General features: G+C 44.2%; 1 long non-coding RNA gene across 1 annotated transcript in view; it reads left to right on the plus strand.

The window, feature by feature from the left end:
- The window catches only part of LOC103738623, a 59,278-nt gene that overhangs the window by 30,549 nt on the left and 13,638 nt on the right, over positions 1-15,091 (plus strand). Inside the window, exon 2 of the long non-coding RNA XR_003850427.1 lies at positions 13,903-13,995. This is a non-coding gene — a long non-coding RNA (uncharacterized LOC103738623). The remainder of the gene's footprint in view (positions 1-13,902; positions 13,996-15,091) is intronic.

Raw genomic sequence — 15,091 nt, forward strand, 5'->3', positions numbered from 1 at the left:
GTTTTTAACCTTTAAAAAAGATCTCCATTTCATTTTAGAATATATTGTTCCTTGCAGAAAGACTCATTGTTTTTGCTACTGAGATGCTGGCGCATTCATCTCTAATCTGTATGTATCTGATTGTAACTAGTCATAATCGGTTGCACTTGGATCCTTGGCACCTGTGTATGTCTAGCTCAGCATGAACCGGATGTGAGCGCCATCTTGTAATGGCGTCTGCAGGGACGGCAGGCGGCTCCCCACAAATAATCTTTACAGTTTGAGGGGAAGCTGCAGTCTGCACATTGTGAAACTTACCAGGGGGAAGCAGCTTGTGTTGAGACAGCTTCTTACATCAGTCAGGTCTTGGGTCATGGGAGTAAGGGTTTGTCTGTCTGCAAATGGCTAATTTTAACTGTTGACTCAGTTCTTGCATTCCAAGGAGCCCCACAAAACTTTGTAGAACTTGTCTTGCAGGGGTTGCAAAGCCTTGTACTGTGGGGAGGGTTGCACTGAGCCTGGACTCTTTTCACTTGGGACAAGCTTGATCCTTTTAATTTGTACTGTTTTATCCCTATATCTATCTACTACTTGTCCATTTGGGAATTGCCATGAGTTAAGTTACACTTGACTTCAGTAACTACCAAACCCTAGTGTTTTGTACTTTAACAGACCAAGGGATCTCTAATTTGACATGAGGCCTCCCATTGCCATGTGGGGCTCTCATTCCTATGCAACCTTGTCCACCCTGTCAGAACAGCTTGTGTGGTTCACATCCGAGAAGATCTTTTTGCTCCATAGCAGAGGACTCATCAGGGGTCACCTGTACTCCCTGCCTTCCATTCCTTTTAACCCTTTGGTTAACTGATGATCAGACTTAAAAGCCTTCCAAAAAATTCATTTGGCTATCAGTTTTTTTCCCCTACAAATTCCAGCTAGTCACAAATCTTGCCATATATGTCTTTGAGCAGCTTGGAAAGGACTGAACAGGGCCCATTATCTGTGTTCTTCTTTCTTCATCTCTTCCTGAGTTCTTCAGCACCTTATGAACTTGTTCATATGCCAGGCTAGATCATTAAAGTCTGTCAAAATATCTCCTACTTCACAAAGATCATGTCTCATCATAGAACTCACCAAAGCCTCTGAAGCCTCATCCTAGACCCGTCATTACTGCTAAATCAACTTTCTTTGAAACTTTCCTTTGAACATGGTTTTATCTGGCCAGGTGAGCTGGGTATCAAACAGCACTTAGCCTCAGTTCCTTTACTATCACTTTCACCTCATTTTTTCCCACCTACTATCCAACTCTTTCCATGGATTCTAAGTTTTAGCATAGATCTATCTTATATTCTCTTTCCCCATGTCTTACCAACTGTAAGTAATACCAAGCCAGCGCTTCCATCTCACCCTCTTTTATCCCAAGTTACCAACCAAATCAGACACTGTTGTGGAGGATGTTAGCTGCATATTCCTTTCCCTTTGTAATTTCTCCTTCGTACAAGCAGGTTCCAACTGAATAGCCATATCAGCTTTTGATGCATTTCTTTTTTCATTTTTTTTTTTGAGACTCACAAAAGCTGCAGTCCTGGAGCTCTGTGCATGACTTGTAGGCAGCTGAACATCACTGAGAATCTCTTAGCAATTTATCTTGTCAGTTTCCTCCCCGGGCAGTTGTTTACTGCTTCCTTGACCCTGAGGAGGGGCCTTTATGAGTTTTATAAGTTGCATCCTTCCCAGATATATGAAGTTTGTTTACTTCCTGTGTGTCCTGCACCTCCTCCGACCATCCTAGAGGGATGCTTCAATTCAGGGGAAATTGCTATATAACAGGGTTTCCAAACCTGCAGTTTTGTTGCTTTTCCATTTGTAGATTTAATATTATAATGCTGGTGCACTGATGACAGCCAAGAACAAGGCTGTTCTAGCCAGTGTTCTTTTATATACATCATTAATTAGACAGTCAAATTAATACACGGGCATCAGAAAACCTCCACAGCGCTTGCTAGGTGACACAGAATAATTTGTTGGTGACATTTATTAGGGTTCCTTTGAGCTTCTGGAACCTGTATGTGTGTCTTTCTACTGTGGATTCAGATTCATTCGCTGAATATATATTTTTGAGTCCTTTCTTTTTTTCTTCTGGGATACGCATTAGTCAAATGGTTCCTTTTCTAACCATGGTGACTGTGTATTAAAAGGTCCACCCTTCCTTAATCTACATGGCCTTATTTAAAACAAACAGTTCCTGTGCTCAGATTATTTTTCTCCAACTTATTAGTTGAGCTGTGATGTGTTTTAGCTTTTAGGTTAAAAATATATTTTTATTGATTCTTTGAGAATTTCCTGTGTTGGTTGTATTCAGACCCCTTCCTCCACCTCCACTCCACCTACTACCCCACTCACTTCATGTTTGATATCAGGGTTAATGTGTGTCCCCAAATGCTCTTTGGTATGGGTCCATCCCCTGGAGCCTATTTAACCTACCTGGTCTTACACCCTTTAAATCGGACTCCCCCCTCTTCCAAGCAGCTACCAATTGTCAGTAGTTTCTCAGCTAGGACTGTATCTTTTTGTCTTCTTCCCCCATCTATGCTGAGATTTCATATGTTTTGGGCTTGCACAGCTCTTTTGCATACTGCCACAAGCACTGTGAGTTCATATTGATAAGTAAACTGGGAAAAATCACCACTCAGAAGGACTCCAACAAAAGCAAGGTTTATTTGGGAAGTCGCCTGGGGTGGCCCTCAAACTCTGGGACTGAGGAAAGACCACCAGTTTTTTAGGCTGCTGGCTGGAGCTTTGTATAGGGGGTAGGGAATGCGGAAGGCAGGAAAATTTCCTTTTTAAGCAGTTTCTGTGGGGAGTGGGGTCTATACATTGTGAAACTTATCAGAGGGAAGCAGCTTGGGCTGAGAAAGCTCTTGCAGCAATCAGGTCATGGTTGCAGGGGCCTGTTTATCTTCTAAACTTCTTTTGGGAAACAGACTATGTTGAAACTGTCTCCTCATGGCTGGAACAGCAGCTGCTGACTCAATTCCTATTTTTGAGAGGTCCCCAGGGCCTGTCTTGTGAGGCTTTACTGCACTGGGGGAGAGCTGCCTGCAGTCCTGGACACTAACATTCCAGCCTTTTGTATTATGGGATAGGGGGTGGTGTTTTCCTTCTGACTACTTACTGCTGGCCAGAGTTGATGAGGGGAAAAGCTGGGGTTAGGGTCTGGTCAGGCAGCAGGGGTCTCTACTTCCTGCACTTGGACAAGGTCCTTGGTTGACAGGCATTCATACACATGTGGGGGGAAAGAGTAACAGCTGGTTAAAATTGGCATGTTGAATCCGGCCCTGAAAATATTTGGAAAGACAGGGGGCAATGGTTAACATCAGGGTGATGGAGAGCAGGGATCCTAGCAGGGGCAGTAGCTATGGTGATGGTCCTGTAAGGATATCCCACTGGGGGGATTGCTGATATTGTGAAGTTTTGAATGAGACGTCCTTGGCCACCTGCTGGAGGCATTTTATATTATGTTCACCCTTACCTGACTGGTTGACATAGTAACAGCATTCCTCACCTAAGAACATGCAGGTACCCCCTTCTCTGCAGTTATCAGGTCCAGGGCTTGTCTGTCCTGGAGGGCTGTTTCGGCCAGGGAGGACAACTGTTGTTGTAACATCTGAATTGATTGGGCTGTTGCCTCAACCGCAGTGGTGAGTTCTCACCTGAGGTCCTGAATCTCCTGGCGGAGGTGCTGAGTTGAGATCAGAGTATGTCCCAGGCTCCCTGTGGTGAGTCTGGTAGCTGCTACTGATGATACCAGGCTGATTCCCACCAGGACTGCCAGTGTAGCTGACCTTTTCATTCTGGTCCCTTCTGTTTCTGTGGGGAGAAAATCATGTACTTCTCCTAAGGTGTATAGAGTTTATCTGGGTATTACTGGAGTGCAGGCCTCCTTAACTTGTGGGGAGATACAGGTATATATTTTGGAGGAGCAGAGAAAGAGTAGCCCTGGAGCTAGAGTGGTATTACCCCTAACTGTAACATTATGAACTGAAGAGTGGGGGCGTGTTGGATAGCTTTGGTGTCAACTTGACACACCTGGGTTGAGGAAGCCTCAATTGGGGAATTGACTTCATTGGACTGGCCTGTGGCCATGTCCATGGGGCATCTTCTTGATTGTTGAGTGATGTGGGAGGGCCCAGCCCACTGTGGGTTGTGCCACCCTGGGCATGTGGGCCTGTATTACATAAGAAAGCAGGCTGACCAGGGGCCAGGGGAGCAAACCAGTAAGCAGAGTTTCTCCATGGCCTGTGCTCCAGTTCCTGCCTCCAGGTTCCTGCCTTGAGTTCCTACCTTGGGCTCCCTGATGGAACTGTAACCCCGGAAATGTAAGATAAAATAAATCCTTTCTTCCCCAAGTTAGTATTGGTCAGAGTATTTTGTCACAGCAATGGAGAAACAAACTAGGACAGGGGCAATCAGAGGTATGGGGAGCCCAGCAATCTGTTTGATTAAGGTAGGGGGGTGGAGCAGGCAGGGATTGTTGCATCAGAAGAATCTGGGAGTAAAGGGTGTTAGTTTGATTGGTGATGTTATAAATTGGGAGGGAAATGAGGAGTGGGCCCTGTAGAGGTGCAGAGGAAGCAGGTGCATGCATCAATACTAGAGAAACTCTTTAGGAGGCTCAGAGAAAGGGAAAGTATGTGATTCCAGGAGAATCTGCAGGAGGTGTTAAAACGTTGGAGCTGTTCTACTGTCTGGCCCCTCGCATGGTCCAGGGTCTCTGGCCTTTTGGGATCAAGAATCTTGGATTGATTTCATTCTCTTTTTTTTCTTTTCTATTTTTTAAACATTTTTATTGATTTGAGAATATCATACAATCTATTTTGATTATATTCCATGCCTGTACCCCTCTCCATCCTTGCTTTACAACGCCCAACTTCATGTCTTTTATTTCTGTTTCTCTTTTTAAATTTAATAACCACCTGATTAGAGGAAGCATTTCATTACAGCTTTACCATATTCAATAACAATTTCCAGAGCAAAGATACATCTCTTTCCAAAGTGGCTATAAATTTTTAGGTTCACAGTTGAATTAGTACAGTTATACAATGTTGAATTCAGTATAAACGCTATAAGACATAAATTTGGATGAGTTTTTAACCTTTAAAAAAGGATCTCCATTTCATTTTAAAATATACTGTTTCCTACAGAAAGACTCATTGTTTTGCTACTAAGACTTAGATGTTGGCACTAGATGTCTCTAATCTCTTTGTATCTGATTATTACTATTCATAGTCAGTTACACTTGGATCCTTGACACCTGAGTGTGGATATAAAGTCATCAGGTAGATTTGAATGATAATGTTTATCACCTCTACTAATTAACATGAAGTAAATTTTTATGCTTCCTCCTCAAATATAACTCATTTTTTTGTTGATTTTTTGTGCATATATCATACAGAACATCCCAAACAATCTTATTCATCTATCTACCCACTTCCCAAATGGCACCCTCCCATAGCCTCCTCCTGCCCCCACTGGAGCCCATATACTCTGTCATCCCTGTTACTGTCCACTGTGTTGTTGGCACCCCCAGCCATTCCCCAGTGCTTGTCCATCTGCTGAATCTAGTCAGCCTATCTACAGATCCTTGTTTTAGGAAGATCAGCTGTTCCTCATCTAGCAGCAATCAGTTGTCAATATTTCTTTAGATAATATTGGGGTCTGCAGTTCATTTTCCAGGTTCTATGCTGGGTTACCATCTGGGAGTCTCTTGGGCCACCCTGGCCAACAACTCAAAGGAAGGTATCTTGTGTCTGGCATTGTTTCTTGTTATGGAGGCTTTAGCTATACATAGGGACTCTTAAAAATTATATTGATCCCTTTAATCTTTGGTTATACTTTCCTTTTGGGTGTTTAAGACCATACAGTTGGCCCAGATAAACCAATTTATTTTTACTCTTAAGGCCATTTGAGGATCTGTTCCTCAGGGGTCACAGGGCTTAGGAGGAGCCCCTGGCTCCTTTCCTTACCAGTTTGGTCTATGTGAGGATAAGTCAAAGGTCCCACCCGACCATGTCTGGCTTCGCTTGGAAGCATGGAGGAAATGTTTCTCTTTGTAGACTGTCCACTGGTTCAAGTCTATCTTGTGGGGTCTCCACGGCTTCCTTGATCAAGAGGACAGGTGACTCACCACAGTTACAAGATATTTTGAGAGATGCTTATAGTTGCCTGGAACTTTGTCAACCTGGAAAAGCAAGGAGTAAAAACTGTCCTTTATGTCCCTCTGACCAAATTAGTATAGGCCTCAAAGTCTGGCTGTTAAACATCCAAGAAGGTTAGTTCCACCAGTCTGGTACTTTTAATTACCATGTGCTATTATGTAGACAAAGCAAAGACCAAACATTCTCAGATAAACCTTGACTAAACGTATATTACGTTCCTTGAGCTAGTTGTATGTATAACTTGTCAGTAGGTTGTTCAATTAATATGGTTCCCCCTGGTTTTCCTAAAACCAGCTATGTATTATTTATCTCTCGTATTGTCTAACTCTTCCACCATGGTTTCCCCATTTAAGGTGCCCCCATTTTTCCCATTTCTCTCTTAATAATATCCTTCTATGGTCCCACCTTTCTTGAGCTCCTTCTTTCCCTTTACCCTGTCCCACTAAATTTTCTCCTTCTCACTCTGTTTGACCTGACTTCAGTCTCTTCAGGTTCTCTTGCTCCAGGTGCTATCAGACAAACCACATAACATATTTTTATCTGAGTTTTTTGTAGCTTATATCATGGGGGGGGGGGGGGGGGGGTTAAAAGAAACGAACACTGGTGCCCAGCTCCGCACTGTGGCTCTGAGCTTGCCATTCCAGATCGCTTCTGTGGCCCACCCATAGTCACTGTTAGCTTTTGCCCACACCTCCTGGTCCCGCAGTCTCGCCCCAGGTCGGTAAATGCAGGGCCATTCCTTTCTAGTACAGGGTGCCCTGTGCTAGCCCATGGTTCTTCAGAGGGAGTCCGGGAGAAATAAATCATTTTCAGGCTATACTCCACCCCTTTCCTCCGCTCTCATACTCTTTCTGCCAATCTTCTACTGAGGTTCCTGAACCTTGGAGGGGGTGACAGATGTAGGGCGATCTTGTATAGTGGTGAGATAGTGACTTCTTGGGCCTCCCCATTATTCGCCTTTAAGCCATGGCCATTGAACTATCTCAGTATTTCTTTTAGTACAAAGACAAATAGAAGGAAGTAGACACATCTAAACAAACATGAATGTAAATACCATGCCTAGAGGATATCCCAGTAGGTGTATTGGCTTCCCTACTAGGGCCTGTAGCCTTTCCAGACACATGGGGTTTGGCCTGGTCTACAGCACCAGATGTTGTGTTCCACCCCTAGGAGTGGGCCTTATCCAATGAGAAGTTTGTCAGTTGTACATATGTTGGTTGAGCCATTATTGTACTTGCAGGCATTGCTTGGCATGTCCACATTGTGTAGCACGCGGGGTCCATTGTTGAGTAGAATCATAGGAGATTCTTTTTTTTCCCCTAACCATCTGCATAGCACCTTCTGGCACTATGATCATAGTTTTTGGCTTGGTCTCAGCTCCATCTCTTCTTCTCCTCCTGTGCTCACATCATGCAGTTGTCTTCAGCAACATGGCCTTACTGACCTTTCTAGTGTACAACCAATATTAGTGGCAATAGCCTTGGTGAATTTGAGGCCCTCTAGGATCTCTCCCTGACCAGAGGCTGATGGGGGGCAACCCACCCCTGGTACTATAGATTTTCTTAACAGTTTTAGAGTTTGGGAGCCTCTCTTTTCATCTTACCCACCATAAATCTCCCAAGAATCTTACACTATAGCTGGCCTTTGCTTCTTCAGGTATCTTTTAAATGAGCTTCACATTTGTAAAACACATGAAGGAAGGTTAACATCATATCTTAAATCAATCATACACAAGGTCTAACACAGCATGGAAAGGTTTTATCCATTCGTATTAACTCTTTTCTACATAGAACCTTATTAGGTGCCATAGCATGGGTACAAGGCATTAATTTGGTTAGTTCCTTACTACCTTTATTTATCCCTTTGGAGTCATTTTGCACTTGGGGGATTTTACATGGAATCTCTTTGTATTCTTTTATTCTTGATACACTTACAGGTGTTGGCTCCAGTTGCCTGACCCTGCACTAGGCTAAGGACACAGGGGGTTTCTCCTGTCCCCGTTGCACCTGTTGGTTCCCTGAGTCAGGCAGGCTGTTGGTCTGCCTCCTGACTGTAGCCATATCTGTCATCTCTCCATTGACCACACCTGGCTGTTGGGGGAGCCTTTGGTGGGAAGGACTGCCCCAATCCCTAGTTCAGCCTTTATCAGAAGAGAAATTCACCTTATTTAATCTTTGGGGATTCTTAACCACCCCTGGGACAGTTTTCATCCTTTAAATGCCTTTGGTAAACTGTTCTGGTTTTAAAGCCTTCCAGAAACTCCTTAGTACCGAATTTGGTTTTCTATCATTTTTTTCTCTGGAATTTGGGCTCAACATAAGTCTTGCCACATTTGTCTTTGAGTAACCCAAACAGACCATTCCTTCTGTCTGGTCTTTTTTATATCTCTTGTAGGGTGTTCTGTTATTCTACAGATATGTTTCACATGGTCAGAGTCACTTAGATCTGCTAAAGCCTCTCTTTCTTTATAAAGATCCTGTCCTATTAAAGGGCTTAGCAAAACCATTAAAGCTCCATACCATTCTTGAGGTCCCAGTCGAATTAAGCTTTCCTTTATCTCTCTGGTGAACACAGTCTTATTTGGCCCAGTGAATTGAACATCATATATTTCTTTTCTTATACCTAGCTCTCTCAGTAATGCCTGCCCCTCCTTTATAGTCCTCCAGCCCCTGCTAATCATGTTAGTCTCCCCTGGTGATGACCATGTATCTTTAATGCCTTCAACCAGCCACCTCATTAAGGACTGCTCCCCTCTGCATTGGCCTAGGTCGAACAGCCTATATTGCAGGACAGATGGGTGGTTATGTAACTCAGCTGTGAAGCTTCTGAAGGGCTTAGACTGACGTCATTTGCTCCCATGTCCCACACTCTCACAAGCCAGAATATACAGGACAGGGATCCTGTTGTTTTGGGGTTATGGGGCTTCCCATCATCCCCATCATGGAGATCTGCAAGGAAAAACTCTACCAGAGTAGGAGGGGAGAACAGACCATGAAGTGTCCATGTGCATAACAAAATTAATAGTCTTACCCACCATCACAGTCGCTACCCTGAGCTCCTCCATGGTGATGGTCATCGAAGAGGTGGGGGCTGAGGAGCTAGGGCCTCATCAGTCTTTAGCCACCAGGCCCAGGAGGTTGTTCACTGAACCCTGTAAAGCAGGTGGGTCTGGGCGGTGAGTGGCCTACCTTGGTGCTGCAAAGAAGGACAGTCAGCCCTCCGGGGACCTCATTGTCCACACTGAGGGCAGGATCCAGGAGGCAGCTGCAGGTTGGGGCATTGCCTTGCCCAGTGTCCAGTGAGTCCACATTTGAATCAGGGTCTTGGGCAGCAGTCTTTGGGCTCCACTGGTGTCCATCGTCTTCTTTGGAGGAGCCCTCAGGATTGCCGCCATCAGCTGGTACTTTTGTTTGTCTGGCCTCTCCTGTTCCTCCCAGTTATTAAAAACCTTGAATGCCAGGTCTAATGGATATCCTGTGGGGCTTTTGGGGCCCTTGTTTAGGTGTAAAATTTTCCTTCAAATGTCTAGAGCCGATTTCAAGATAAAATGGTGGTTGAGCATAAGTCATCCCTCTCTGGACTCTGGATCATGCTTGGTACTGGACTAGGGCATCAGTAAGTCTGTCTGTAAACTGAGCTGGTGTTTCAGTAGAGCCCTGGGTAATCAACCTAAGCTTTTCAAAGTTAGCTACCTTAGGAGGTGAAGGTCTCTGAAGGCCTGTTAGGAGGCAAGTGATCATGTGATCCCTTGCTGCCCTACCTGGGGAAGGTCCTTCCTGGTGCCCCAGTAGGAGTTGGTAATTCCACCCAGGGTTTTGTAAGGGAACTGCCTCAGCTCTAAATGGGATGTGTCTGGTTGGTTGAATGAAGTTCATTAGCGTACTCTTGTGCTGCTGTCTAGACTGTGTGTCTTTTCATTAGGGGTGAGGGTGGACTGGAAAATCATAAAGATGTCATGCCAGGTCAGGTCATAGCTACAGGCGATATATTTGAATTCTTGTAAGAAGTGTGTGGGGTCAGTGGAGAAAGAGCCTATTCTGCGTTCGAGCTGGACAGGTCACCAAGGGAAAATGGGATGTGAACCTTGACACCTCCTTCTACTCCTGCAACTTCCCTAAGGGGGAAGACACCATGTGGGAGGGGGCTGGGACTGGGCATGGGATGACAAGACACTGGGGACAGTGGGGTCTGGTGGAGGAGGAGAAGTGTGCAGAAGTCGAAGTGGAGGAATGGGGAGGAGTGTCTTGTCCACAAGGGGACATAGGTGTACAAGAGATAGGGGCCTTGGCTGGAATGGGAGTAGAGGCGGTTATGGGGAGAAATAAACGGATTTTTGTAGGTAGGGGTTAGAATAGGAGATGGTGAGGGGTGATTGGTGAGAATTTGTTTAAGACCCTGAATTTCCTCAAGGGTAAATTTGGGTGCAAGAGCAAGAGACTGAGGTGGTGATGAGGGGGAGAAGAGGAAGGCCATGAGGAGGGGATTTGAAGTAGAGGAGGTGGTTGACTGGGTTTGGCTCAGGGGATGGAGGAAGGGGGAGGGGAGCATATAGTGAAGGCTGAGCTTGTGAAGGAGCCAGCTGTGCCTCAGGTTGAGTGGAAGGAGGAGGTCGAGTTTGGGTCCTAATCGGGGAACAATCATCCACTATGTTGGGGTCAAAGGCTGAGGTGGAGGAGTATGGAGGGGGAGCAGAGGGCTCTGAGGGAAGAGTCTTGGCAAGGAGAGCTTGATGAGAGGAACAGGAGGCACAAGGGGAGGGGTTAGCACAAAGATCAAAAAAGGGAGCTCAGACCTTTTGCCACTACATTGGCAGAAATTATCTAAGTCTCTTAAAATGTTGAAGTCTAGGGTTCCTGTGTCTGGCCAAATGGAGTCGTTGTCCAACTTATACTGGGGCCAGGCAGTAGTACACAAAAACTTTAGGCACTTTGGTCTAATTGTATCTGAAAGTCCTAGTTGCTTTAGGGACTTGAGAAGACAAGCAAGAGGTGTGAGACCCTCAGGTTTAGACTGAGTGGTTCCCAAAGTGACAGATTATGCATATAGCACACAGGAGATAGAAAAGGAATTGAGCATGTATGTAGAAGGAGATAATGAGGACCCTCTCTCCACCAGGAATGGAGTTATGGATGGCAGCTAAGATTCCAGGCAGGAAGGTGCAGAATATGAGAAAAAGGAAGGTGGGAGGAAGGAGGAGAAGAAGGGACATGAGCCACGGGTCATGTCAAGCGAGAGTGTGTGGCACCAACAAGAAAGGTGTCCCTTACAACAAAGGCCCAAAATGTGTTTCTCATTCCTGGAGGCAGTGTTCTGCGATCACCAGGGAGGGGAAAGAATGAGTTCTTGTCTTGGACAGGAAGGTGAGCATGTTCCTGTCTCTGGAAATGGTGTCTTGTAACCAGAGAAGGAATGAGCTTTCTGACGCACTGGTGTGATTTTACGACTCAAGCAGAAAGCCCGGGAGTGAGAGTGTGGCACAGCCAGGCAGTGGAATAGGAGATTGAATGTGAAGCGTTGAAGGTGAGAGGAGAGTCTAAGACCCGGTAGGAAGAGAAGCAAGAGAAACTTGGGAGAGTGGGAGTGAGGAGGAAGGGACTAGAAAAGAGAAGCTCTGAATTGCTGAGTGTGAGAAAATGAAATTAGAGGAGAGGTGTGGGAGGTGAAGAGAGAGAGGGAGAAACTAATTCTAGTGAGAGGCTGTGGGAGCAAAAGGAGGAGAGTGGAAACTTCTAGAGTTGGCCTTCCCCATTTTACCTGGCCTTAGGACCATTTCTTTGGAGTCCCTCAGGTCAAGCCCATGCCTTCGTGGGGTTGGCCTCCTTCTGGAAGTCCAGAGGTGTAGGTAGAACAGAGAGAGACTCTGATCCATGTAGACCAAGTCCAAAGGTTTACACAGAGATACATTAAGACCTCAAGACAAGAAATCCGCACCCCCTGTGTGGGTAGTGGGCTGCTAGGGTCCCTAGGACTCCAAGTCGTGTTTGGCAGCCGGGAAACTCTTTAGCAGGTTGGGGATCTGTGCTCCTTGCGAGGACCAATCACCAGGACCTAGAGGCCCTAAGAGAAAGGACTTGAAAGCGATGGGTGGGGAGGTCTTCCTACCAGGTGGGCTTAGGTGGACACAGTAACTGTGCCAGATGTTCAACGGTTGCAGAAACCCGTGTCACACAGTGGTCATTCATTGGGTCTGGGAGTGGCCCCAATTCAAACCAAAAGGAAAAAGGAGAAAGAGCAGGGGAGGGGGATGAGAGGTGAGAGAGAGCCAGAGAAAGGACGAAAGGGATCTAGATAGGGAGAGAGAGAGAGAAGGAGAGGAAGAGAGTGTACCTCAAAGCTGAATCAGTGTTGTGGGGGGGGGCGGAGGGCAGTATCAGCGGCCAGGTCCAGTGGAGTCCTTCACTGGTGACCTTCCAATGGTGGTGTCCTGGGTTTCGGCACCATATGATAGGCAAACCAGGAAAAATCACCACTCAGAAGGATTCCAACAAAAGCAAGATTTATTTGGGAAGTCACCTGGGGTGGCCCTCAAGGAAAGACCATCAGTTTTCAGGCTACTGGCTGGAGGTTTTTTATCGGGGTATGGAATGCAGAAGGAAGGAAAAAAAATTTTTAAAGTAGTTTCTGTGGGGAGTGGGGTCTATACATTGTGAAACTTATCAGGGGGATGAAGCTTGTGCTAAGACAGCTCTTCCAGCAGTTGAGTCATGGGTGCAGGGGCCTGTTTATCTTCTAAACTTCTTTTGGGAAACAGACTATGTTGAAACTGTCTCCTCATGGCTGGAACAGTAACTTCTGACTCAATTCCTGTTTTTAAGAAGCCCCCAGGGCCTGTATTATGAGGATTTACTGCACTGGGGGAGGGTTGCCTGCAGACCTGGACTCTAACACATATGTGCAACTGCCTTGCTGTGTTAGAAAACAGTGTTTTCTTATAGTCATCTACCACCTCTGTCTCTTACAGTTTTTCCACCACCCTCTTCCACAGTGATCCCCAAACCTCAAGAGGAGAGGAGGTGATATAGGTGTCCCATTTAGGACTAAGTACTCTGCAGCCTCTTATTCTCTTCATGTTGACCAGTTGTGGGTCTCTCTGTTAACTGCTATCTGCTGCAATAAGAAGGTTCTTTGGCAAGAGTGAGAGATGCATCAATGTATTATAACATGTCATTAGTAGCATGAATAGCACTTCCAGCACTATGCAGGGATGAAGCTTTGAGGTCAGTATCAACTTGATTTCTCCTTGTTTCTTCTATGACTTATGTATGTAGTGTCTTAAGCAATAGTGTCTTACCACCATGTTCTGGTGGGTAACCAGGAGCAATGGTGATAGTCAAGTTTTTGTTTGTTTGTTTCTTATTTCATTATTTGAGGTCTTCCAGTGTAAAATTTTTTGGCTGGTCATGACTGCTCTCTCTTCAATTTGTCCTAAGTATCATATGACTTTCTAATTTTTTAATGTTTTTTTCTCTTATTTACTTTTCCTTACTTAAATTTTCTTAAAATCATTTATTTGGGTATGTATTATGTACGTTATGGCACTTGAAGGTAATACTTCCATCAGTGAAAAATGTGAGTGTAAACCCTCTCTAATGGAAATTTCTAATTCACTGCTTGAAAAACAGTTCCCTAATTGGAATTATCTTTCTTCAGTGGACTTGACTTAGCATTCTGGAATAAATTTTTCATCATTACTTCCATCTTATAGGGCACTGCATGACCAAACCTGAGTTGATCTTCAAGTTGGAGCATGGATTTGGGCCATGGAGTGTAGCAGAAGACTCAGTCCAAAGCCTCCCAGGTCAGTGAATGCATACTGAGCAAGGGAGGTCAGCAAGAAGACAGTTCATCAAGATATTGGTTATGTTGAACTCTTCCCATGAACAGTTATTTGAAACCAGTCCAGATTAAAGCTGGCTTTGTGGGTTAGACAATTGATTTTTCTAGTTTTGGGGGAAGATCAGCCATGCCAAACTATCTTGATTTTTTTTTTCTGAATTAGATTTGCCAAAAAATTCAATCCCCATATAGACCTTAGACATTTTCTCTTTGATTTTTTCAAAGGGGATCTTGTGTAACTCAGGCTGTACTTAAAATTACAATAGGTAAGTTTGGTCTTGAGCCCATGATTCTCTTACTTTTTTTCTTTACATGTGATAGGACTAAAGGCATGTGCCATCACATCCAGGTGGTTAGATAGTTTACCTAAACTCTCATTTGTTTCTTTTCTCTCATTTTAGATTACAGTTTTTTTTTTTCATTTAAAATGTTACATTTATTTATTTTTTTTTTAATTTAAAACAGTTTTATTTAAGAATTTCTAACAATGACAACTCTTATAAAAAGCATCCAAGTGCAGAACACAGAACTGCAGCAAGTATTAACAACAACAACAAAAATCACTTTTTCCAAGTGAGTTAATCCAAAACATGCATTATTCACTGTCCAATTCCCATGGCACTAATGGTCAATGGAATAAAAAAGGAATCCTAACTCTCACAATAACTGCTCCAAAAGGCCAACACTTACTGAACTCTTATGGAAAACAGAAACGGTTCCTGCTACTTCAATACACAGAAAATTGAATTCACACAGTCACCATGAAAAAAAAAGACAAAAGACAAAAGCTATGCCCCTTTTCTTTACAAATTACCATTTCTTATTCTCAATTCTAAATATTAGAGTGTACTCATCCATACACTGATAGTAAGCTAATTTTTTTTTTTGCATTTTTTTTAATTTATTTTTTTTTAGTTAAAAGAAGCATTTCATTACAAGAGCATTAACCTATTCAATAACATTTTTCTGAGCTAGGGTACATCTCTTTCAAAATTGGCTGTACATTTCTAGGTTTACAGTTGAATTATTACAGTTATACAATATTGTACTCAGTATAA

This window comes from Nannospalax galili, unplaced genomic scaffold (genome assembly GCF_000622305.1).
Source record: "Nannospalax galili isolate Female #2095 unplaced genomic scaffold, S.galili_v1.0 scaffold1519, whole genome shotgun sequence".
Lineage (NCBI taxonomy): Eukaryota > Metazoa > Chordata > Mammalia > Rodentia > Spalacidae > Nannospalax > Nannospalax galili.